This window comes from Lucilia cuprina, chromosome 5 (genome assembly GCF_022045245.1).
Source record: "Lucilia cuprina isolate Lc7/37 chromosome 5, ASM2204524v1, whole genome shotgun sequence".
NCBI classification, from domain to species: Eukaryota; Metazoa; Arthropoda; class Insecta; order Diptera; family Calliphoridae; genus Lucilia; species Lucilia cuprina.
This window is the reverse complement of record NC_060953.1, coordinates 832978-842883: the sequence shown is the minus strand read 5'-3', so window position 1 is coordinate 842883 and position 9906 is coordinate 832978. Positions and strand designations below refer to the sequence as shown.

At 27.4% G+C, this 9906-nt stretch overlaps 1 long non-coding RNA gene across 1 annotated transcript in view; it reads right to left on the bottom strand.

Annotated features, from left to right (window-relative positions):
- Positions 1 to 8482: 8482 nt before the first annotated feature.
- Positions 8483 to 9906, bottom strand: part of LOC124420068 — a 95583-nt gene continuing 94159 nt past the window's right edge. Inside the window, exon 4 of the long non-coding RNA XR_006941010.1 lies at positions 8483 to 8770. This is a non-coding gene — a long non-coding RNA (uncharacterized LOC124420068). The remainder of the gene's footprint in view (positions 8771 to 9906) is intronic.

Sequence of the window (9906 nt, the reverse complement as noted above, 5' to 3'; positions counted from 1 at the left end):
CGATAAAAATTTTATAAAAAAAAAAATTGTATTAGCAAGTATTGAGATAAAATCTTTAAAGCGTAATGAATTCTAACATTATTAAAAAAATATATTTAAAAAATTTTGTATATATATGAAAAATGTAATTTTCTAAATTTGTTTTACCCCTGCTGTGTAGTTAGTTTATAATCAAGATTTTATTTTAAGAGACACCAACAACTAAAATTCAACAATACTACACAATGACAACAATAGTCACTATTGCGAAAATCAACAGCAACAGCTGTAGCAATGCCAACAGCAACTACAGCAACAACTCTCCTTCTCACTAACAAATACTATAAGAATTTGAGTTAAAACCTTAGAGCAGCAGCTAAAAGATTATGGTCAGAAAAAGATTTAATGGCATTTGGTATGAAATGAAAACTACTACAAACACAGGCAAACATACAACTAAAAAACGTTATTAGTAGTTGAGTGTAGGTATGTGTAAGTCTGTAAAATTGCAGTAATGAATGTGTATTGTAGTAGTTGTATTTGTTTGTTATTTAGTTAGTGAGTTTCGTGTAAGAAGAAACGCAAATGAAACCTTTTTATATTAGTTTTTCTTTTACTGTCATTACCATAGAGTTTCTTTTTTAGTTTTGTCTTTTCTTTTGATTTCATACTTTCTTGTTGCTTTCAGCTTGTTGTTTGTTTTATATTTTTTTTTTTGTTATAAACGACCAGTAGTTGTATTGTTTTATACCCAGAGTATGTACAGATTTATATAAAGTTGTGTTTTTAAGTTAATAAGCAATAATAGTCTAACTCGAATATCATCATTTCGAGTAAGTTTGGCTTATAAGAACTAATCTGTAAATATATTTTTTGAAAATATTTGTTATAGAAATTAAACTTTTATGTATATCTAAATCGATATACGCTATTGTGGCTTTTAACCACAAAAATATTTTGCTACAGATTCTAATACTAAATGTGCAACAACATAACTTTGCTAGTCGAGCAAAAGTTGTCAGTGAGTGTAATTTTAAGCTTAAATCACAGCTACCATTTTTATTTATATACTCTTATATTCTTACCAGTTTTTTGTACCCTTTTGTTTGGTCTTCCTGTGTTCTGGAAAACTTTGAAGGAAGAAAAAAAACTAAGTAATAAAACTGAGAGTGTGTTTGGCACAAGTGAAGATGATTCGTGTCGAGTAGAGTACCATTAAATGAGTGAATAGATTTAGTTATTATCACCATTAGCATTAACAAATGTTGTTGGCTTTTATCTGGCGAAATAGTTAGTAAAGGATTTTTGTAAAAAAGTAACCCAGTTAAATTTTTAATCCATATTTAGGTTAGGTTTAAAAGCAAAATTGATTAAAATTACAAGTCAAAATAAGTTTTTGTGTTTAAATTTAAATCCGCTCGCGAATAAACGATACATTCTAAAATTTTTAATATTCTATTTACTCCATAAGATTATGCAAGTGATCTTAAACTACAGAGTTTATCAGGAAATTTTCGTCAAGAATCAAAATATTTGATTAAAAATAAGATAGATTAACAAAGAGAGAGAGAGTGGACAATAAAAGCAGATAATAAAACTTTCACAAATGTAAATAAACTATATTTGCAAATTTTTTAACAGAATAAAAATGCAACAAAAGGAATACCATACATACATTCAGTGGAAGAAGTTTTTTACTTTTGTCATTTATCTGGGTTTTGAAAAAAAAAAAAAATTAAATCTACTCGTTCTTTTAAAGGATTATTGTGATATTTTCCATTATTCTTCTATGTTGTTTTTCGTTTTATTTTAAACCACTTTCATACTTCTTATCAACTTGCAGATTTTATATACTTTTAATTCATTTTAATGAATTTTTACAATAATAAAAAAGATTTTACTTAATTTTTTTATTACTATTAAAAATTAAAAACGATAGTGTGTGTGTGGGAGAGCGCAAAATTTTTCTTGTAGTATTTTTATAGCAAACATACACTTACTCACTGATGTTTAACTTAATAAAATATTTTCTTTTTTTCATTTCCTTGTTTCTTTATGGTAGAAGTGGGTGGTTGTTGGGTTTGGTTTGCTGTTGTTATATTTGAAATTTTAATTTATAATTTTTGCTTTTCTTACGCTTAACTTAATTTTGAACATCTGACTAAACGGCATGTAATGGTAAAAAGAAAATGATGAGAATGATAAAGATGAGAAAAAACATCAACAAGCAGTAGTAGCATCAGCAAGCAAGAAGGTCAACAACAGATGGTTTTTCTAAACGTTGTTGATGATTTTTATAACAATTTGTTAAATACCGTATTACATATTTATACTTACAACTAAATGCAGCAGCTATGGGGTGTTTTACTTTTAATGTAATGAATAATATAAACTACAAGAGAAATGTTATTTGCAAAAAATATACGCATCAATATTTATGTCTTGCCCATCACTGAAATTTACTTATTTTATGTTATTATTTGTATTTTTGGGTGAGTGAATAAAGTGAAAGGTTAGTGTTAGTAGTTATTTTTTCATAACCAACATCAACATCTTATAAAATTTTTAATATATTATTTATAATTTCTTGACTCTTTCCCTGTTTTTTTACATTCATTTGTTATTTTATTTCTGGTATAATTTTAACAGGAACAAAAGCTAAAAATTAAATAAAAATCCATTGTGCTTTGTTTTCTTTTGTAATTGTAAAGTATTAAAAGTTGATATTAATTTTAATAATTGAATATTTTACATTCCTGAAATGCTGTCGGCAGACCATGTCGGATATCCTTTGGGTATAATGTTGTTGTAGTAATATACCAAAGTGTACCATACATACATACGTCTACTTTGCTCTACACATTCACAACACAAATACAAACACATCCGTACCCTGATGCTAGATGTGAAAAGGATAATAATCTATGTGTTTAAACAAATGTGCGTCTGTGTGTGTGTTTACATTAAAATTGTGGCTGTATAAAAACAGTAGAAACTTATGAAACCTCAACATTTTTTTTCGAAATTTTACTTTAAATTTCTATCCTGTACTTATCTCGTTTATAGTTGGTCCCTTTTTCTTGGTTTTTACTGTTTATGAATATTCTCATAATATTAAAATTTTACAATGTATGAAAACCTAATAGAGAATGAATTAAAAGATGTACTTAATGTATTAAACTTCTTTTGAAATTGATTTAATGGATCAACAATATTTTCAATAAATTCTATTGAATAGCTTAGAGTAATATAGTATATGTATGTATGTAATTTAAGTAGCAAACTATACATATTATTCTTACAAAATAGAAATAGCATTAAATTTTCCTTTAAAATTTTTTAAAGAATTTAAAATATTTTCTAATTTGGTTTTTATTAAAGATCTACTTTAAAAAAATCTTAGATATTTTAAATAACCAAATTTCAATTATAAAGTAAAAATGACACTGTTTGATAAGTGGCAATAATAACCTGCATTATTTTTTAGTTATTCAATGTTTTACGAACAAAACGAAAGTATTAAACATATTCCTTTTATTTCTGTTTAAAACACACACAAACACACATCCAAAAGCCTAAAAGAAAAGTTGTAACAATTATTCGCAAAATGTTCAGTTTTGGGAAATTGTCAAAATACCGAAACACGCATGAAAACACTAAAATGTTAAACTTTTAGTATGTAAAATTCCAAGTTACTGAATGTTATAGCTACAAAAGAACATTTTATTGCGTATACGTTTGCACACAGAAACATACATACATATACATACCAAAACCTACACATACATTGGTATGCTAATGCCGTTATAGCGGTATATAATTTGGTTATAAGAGTATGAAAATGGTTTCATGCATGTGTGTGCATGAATACATTTAAATATTTGTTTTTGTGTATGTGTGTGTGAGCTATAATTTTATATGAAGGTTTGTCGTTTTATATGCTTCGTTTGACATTTGCAATGCAGTTTAATTTGTTTTGCAACAAATGACATCTGAACATTAATACACATACACATACAGAGAGAATGGAGACACTTTTATACACTTTTGCAAATAAACTTAAACAATATTTTGTTTTAGACTGCCTTACTGCCTCTATGGCTCTCTGCCTATACATAAATTTGTATTTTCCTTTAAAATGTTAATGGACTAAAATACTCAGACATGAATTTTAAATATGTGTTTGTTATATACAGATAGGTAATGTTGTTTAAATTAACGTAGTTGAATTGTTAATTCATCAAAATGGCTATTGCTTAATAATTTAACATTATATTCTTTACTGCAATTTCATTATGTTTTTCATTAAATTTTCAATTCAGTCTTCTTAATTGTTGCATTATTTTGATTTTCTCTCTATCTAACATGAATTTGTAAAACACTAAAACATTGTGTTGGATAGAAGCCTCGTTGCTAGCAATGACTGTTTAGTTGAAAATACTTGTTTTATAATTTACGTTTATTGCAGTCATTTTGTAAGAAACTTTAACTATTAATTGTTCATTTATAATGTTGGAGATCTCTAACTAACCCATTCCCACCCATACCTCATTAAAAGCGAGTATTGTTTACTGACTGAAAAATTTTCTACTTTCCAGTTGCCAAACTGCAAAAGTAATTGTTACAAAGAATAGTCCAGTCTTTTGTTTTCCAAAATTTTGTAATTTTTTGTTTTATATAAAATTTGTTCGTAAATATTCCCAAAATGATGAGAACAAAAAAAAAAAAAAAAACAAAACTGAAAATGAGAAACAACAAAAACTTTATAAAACGTTTGTTGTTAATATTGTTGATGTAAAATGACTGGTATGAAGTGAATTCTTTGTTGTTGCTTAAAAGTTGCTGTTGTTGTTTTTTTGTTCTTTTTATTTTGTGTTGCTGCCATTTGGTCTGGGTGTCTGTGTATATTTGTATGTGGCAGTGTCTGTCTGTCTGCCAGCAATTGCCTTTTATAATTAAATGATTTTCAATGCCAAGTGAAGTGTTTTGTAAATGTGTTAAAAGCTCAATTTTATTTTTCAATAACAATTTATTACACTGAGAAAAATGAAGACTAAAAAAATTATTTTTATGCAATTAAAACTATATATTTTTGGGAGGATCATATACATTTAGTTTGCATTATTTGCTTTAAATTTGTAAATTCTTATGAAAGTTTCGAAAGCCTTTAAATTTTATTTTTTTTTTCTAAATCGGGCATTGAAAACTTAAATTTTGAATTAATTCTGAATTTCACCAAAAAGAAAGCTCTTTTATGGTAAAAATCGTAATTTTTACCCAATCGTTAATACTATTATATAATTTTGAAAGATCTTAAAGCAAAGATCTTTAAATTAAAGCTTCCCTGTTAAACTTTTAAAATACATAATTTCTTTCAGTGTAAGAACTTTTATTTTTTAATCTACAAAAATTTTACTTTTACATTTCCTTTTCTCAATTTTTGCACCCCCTTCTTGACATCCTTCATTGTGGTGGAGTTGTAAACATATGCACACAGCAACCAAACAAAAAATAAGTTTGTTTCCTTTTTGTACACATACACATTTACATACATATATATTATACAAATTTACTCAACTACAGATACAATTACATTCGCATATATGAATGTACATATATCCGTAAATATAAAAACATATGTACAAAGAGAATACAATTGTTATTGTTGTTTTGTAGTGTAAAACATTTACACGCAATTTTCAAGTGGTATGCAAATTATTTAATCATTTAAATTGGAAAATTGTTGAAATTTTCCTAAAGATCTCCTGATAGGCTGAGTTGTTGTTTTTTCTTGCTGTGTTGGTAAATGCAATATAAAAAAGGACTCATTGACTCTCTGGCTGATAGCTGTCTAAAGTGCATGAATGAATACATGCATGGGTGAGTGAGTGAGTGGGTGAATGCAAGAATGACTATTTGACTCACTAAATAACTGACTTCTTCACTGCAATGATTGCATACAAACTCATTTGCTCAGCTGTCTGTCTGCAATTTTGTTGCATGCCACATTGTGTGTAGTCTCAATTCTCCAGTTTCTTTCCCATTACAATCCTTTATTTTTTCAGTTTCTTTTAAACAAAAAAATGTTTTTGTAGCTGTTTTATTGTGAATGTAATCAAACCACCGGTAGTTTCTAGACTGGTTTATAGTTAAGAATCCTTTGATGATAATGATAATAACTTGTGCTTCTATACTATTTTCTTTCATCACACTGTAAAGTTCCTGCTCTATTCTACCTTTGCTAGAGCAACATCCTTGACAATAATATGAATGAATGATCTGTATGTGTGTTTGATAGTCTGATTTGAATTTGTTGTTGGCAGTATTTGAGTATTGTTTAAATGCTTAATACAATATTGTATCAATCTACGGGTATTGTTTTGTGTTGTAATGAATTTCTGTCTGTCTATTTATTTGTATCCTTTCTCGCTTTGCATTTGTATATGTATTTGTTTGTCTGGCTGTTCTGTGTCTGCTTGTGTAAATTTTATTTAAATATTTGTTTTTGTTGTGTTGTGCCATGATTAAATTAAGTTGATGCAGTCTATTGTTGTGCTGTTTCTACTGATATTGTCTATAGTTGAGTTATACAACACAGTCAATCATGCAAATGTTGCAAATTGGTTTTTATAATAATGGCAACAATAACAACCAAAACAAACCCCCATCCCCCGTTTCAAAAATTTCTTTAACTTTGTTACTATTACCCCCAATATCTTCATTTCTCATTCACTCCTTTTCCTGCTGTCTATCATCCTCAGCATGCGAAACAAAAAAAAATTATATAAAAAGAGAAGGGATTGTTTTACACATCTATGTAGCTGCTACACATTTAAATGGAAAAAATAAAGAGTGTCTCAATATAATCAACCATACATTATGAATAAATGTGTAAATATTTTATATACAATTTATATTTACATGTGTTTGTACAAAATGGTTTTGTGTAAAACAAGTGTATGCATGATTGTTTGCAAGTGTGCGTGTTTCTATAATTTCTTGTTTTTTTTTATCAGAATATTTTCGAATTGTGTGTGTATCTGTGTGTATGCGTGTAAACTTAACAATACTTTGACTTCTATGTCCACAATTTCCTGTCTCTCCTTTGTTACTAAAACGTGTACGTTTGTTTGTTGTTGCCATTTTTTTAAGGGTCTTTGTTTAAGCTCTTCCGTTCTTTTTCGTTCATGGCTTGATGAGCTCATGTTGCGGCTGTTGGTTGTATTCTCAAGAGTATTGCCTTAATATGTTGTTGGCAATATTTCGTTTATGCTTTCATACAATTGTTGATCAATGTTTTGTTACAAGTTTAACATATACACAAACTGATCCATCACAACAACAACAAACAGCCAGACACCGACTGGGTAGGTTGATAACCTCGGATAGGTATGGAAAATTTAAATTTGAAATATATTTTCATGAAAAGCGCTTTTTATGGATTAAAATTTATTAGTGTATTATATAATCAAATGATAAAACAAGTCAATTTTAATATGATATTTCTATAGTCTATTACCTAAATATCCAAGTACAGTCTACGGACAACATTTTTTTATAAATTAAAGTGCTCAATAGTTCAAACGGGTACTGCAATGTCAAAAACTACAATTGAATAAAATTTGCCATCCCTGGCCTTGGCAATGAGTGAGTTAAAATTTAATCACTGCTAGCCATCCATATAAGCAACCAGCCACCCAAATAGTCAGCTTGTCTGAAAGTTTGTGTTTTGTGTTATCAAAGGATATGAATTGTTTGTTTTGTGTTTGCTTTTGTATTCATATAAATACATATGTATATTTTATTCTATACACTTTATTATATTAAAGCATTTAATGACGGAAGTTTACGGTTTTTAGCTTTCTTTTAATGTTAATTTGTTTATATAATACACTTTTGATTTATTATATTTTATCGAGAAAAAGTGTTTTTTATTCTTTAAGCAATATTTTAACTGTGTTTAGAATCGTTTCTAATAAAATAAGACATATTCGTAAAATAGGATGCGTCGATTGGTATAATTTGTAAACTAGCTTTTTACATTCAATATGAATCAAGATTTACGCATAATAACTATAAATTTCACCGAATTTTTTAAAATGCCTGAAGGTCCCAATTTTTAGCCAAGTTTCCAATCTATCATATGGTGAAATATTAACTTAAATACCTTAAGTGTTTTTTAAGAAATTTCATATGAAACTTGAAACATTCATAACATAGGTTATTGTGATTCCTTTAAGCGTTTAAACTATAAATACACTTTTTCAGCCAAAGGTTTGCAGTCTTGTACCCAAGTATCTACTATGTGGTTTCTTGAGATATATTAAATAAATAAATTTTGATATTTTATTATGAAACAACAATAAAAAAATTACCACGCCCATTAGTATCGGTATAAAATGGGCGTAAACGTGTAGTTGATATGTCCAGCATTTTCAATTTGCTTTTTCACAAAATAAATTCTCCAAACTTTTAAATATTACTAAAGTAAAAAACATAAAACTGTGTTTTTAAAACAAATTTTCTTTATTTTTGAATATGGTTAATGAAAATAATGATAATTAAACAGAAAATAATTATTTAATTTAGGGAATTGTATAAAACTTTACCTATTATATTACTCATAATATAATATAAAGTTTAGAGCTATATAATTAAAATAATATTGTACAATATTTTTGTTATTCTTAATTAGATTATACTTATTAAATGTATACATTTGAATATCTCGCATCAAATAGAAAGCACAACCTGTTGGATATGGAGACCAGTGAGAGAATTTGGATTTTTTCTGAAATGCAAAAAGAAAATTTATTTTAATTAGTTAGTTTTTTATTTAAAATAATCTACAGTTGCAAAAGTTTTAAACTAGATGTTACACATAAGAGTATTTTAGTAAAATACTATAAAAAGGTTATTAGTTAGTTTATTAAATAACTTTACACTGGCTTTACAAAAAAATGTTGGGATCAAAAGATCTCAACAGTTTGCAAGATAATAGTGGAAACTGAAACAAAATAATAAATGTTTAATAGGACTACAATTAGTTATTGTTTAACAAATACATCAAACTCAATTAAATGCGTTAATGTAACTACATGTCTCAATGTCCTTTTAATTACGAGTAGAGAAAATATTTATTTTATCACCAAAAAAGGGTTGTTGATTTTATTAAATTTGTTTATATTTCAAAGTAATTAATTGTACAAACATTATAAAAATATTAAAGAAAGAAACACGAGTATTATGAAGAGGTCACCTGACAATACATTCAATCGTTTTAATTAACAAAGTACACACTCTCGCATAGAAAAAAAAAACACATAAACTCCCAAGCAGACAAACGCATTAAAAGTTAAAAAATAAAAGGGAATTTGTTAAATAGAAAAAAACGAAGTCGACAGGTAAATAGAAATAATGAAAAGTTATGACAAAATTAAAAATGAATTAAAATGCAGGCTAGTTAAAAAAACACACACATTTTTAAATTATTAAATTATTTATCGCTATAGCCATAGCCTAGTCTAGCATATTGATAAACTAGTCCTCAGCCTGGGCTGTTAATATCGATTAGTTCATAGACTATATAGCCTAGACTTAAAACTATAATAGAGCCTAGCCTGTATGACCTAGACTTCAAACTATAATATAGACTGGACGACAGACTAGACTTTAGACTGGACTATAGACTAGCTTGTAGTCTAGTCTATAGTCTAGTCTATAGTCTAGTCTATAGTCTAGCCTAGTCTTTAGTCCAGTCTATAGGCTTATCTACAGACTAGAGTATATACTAGACTGTAGACTATACTGTAGACTAGGCTAGAGATTAGACTATACACTATACTAAAGACTATAGACTAGACTACAAACTAGACTATAGACTACACTGTAGACTAGACTATAGACTAGACTATAGACTAGACTATA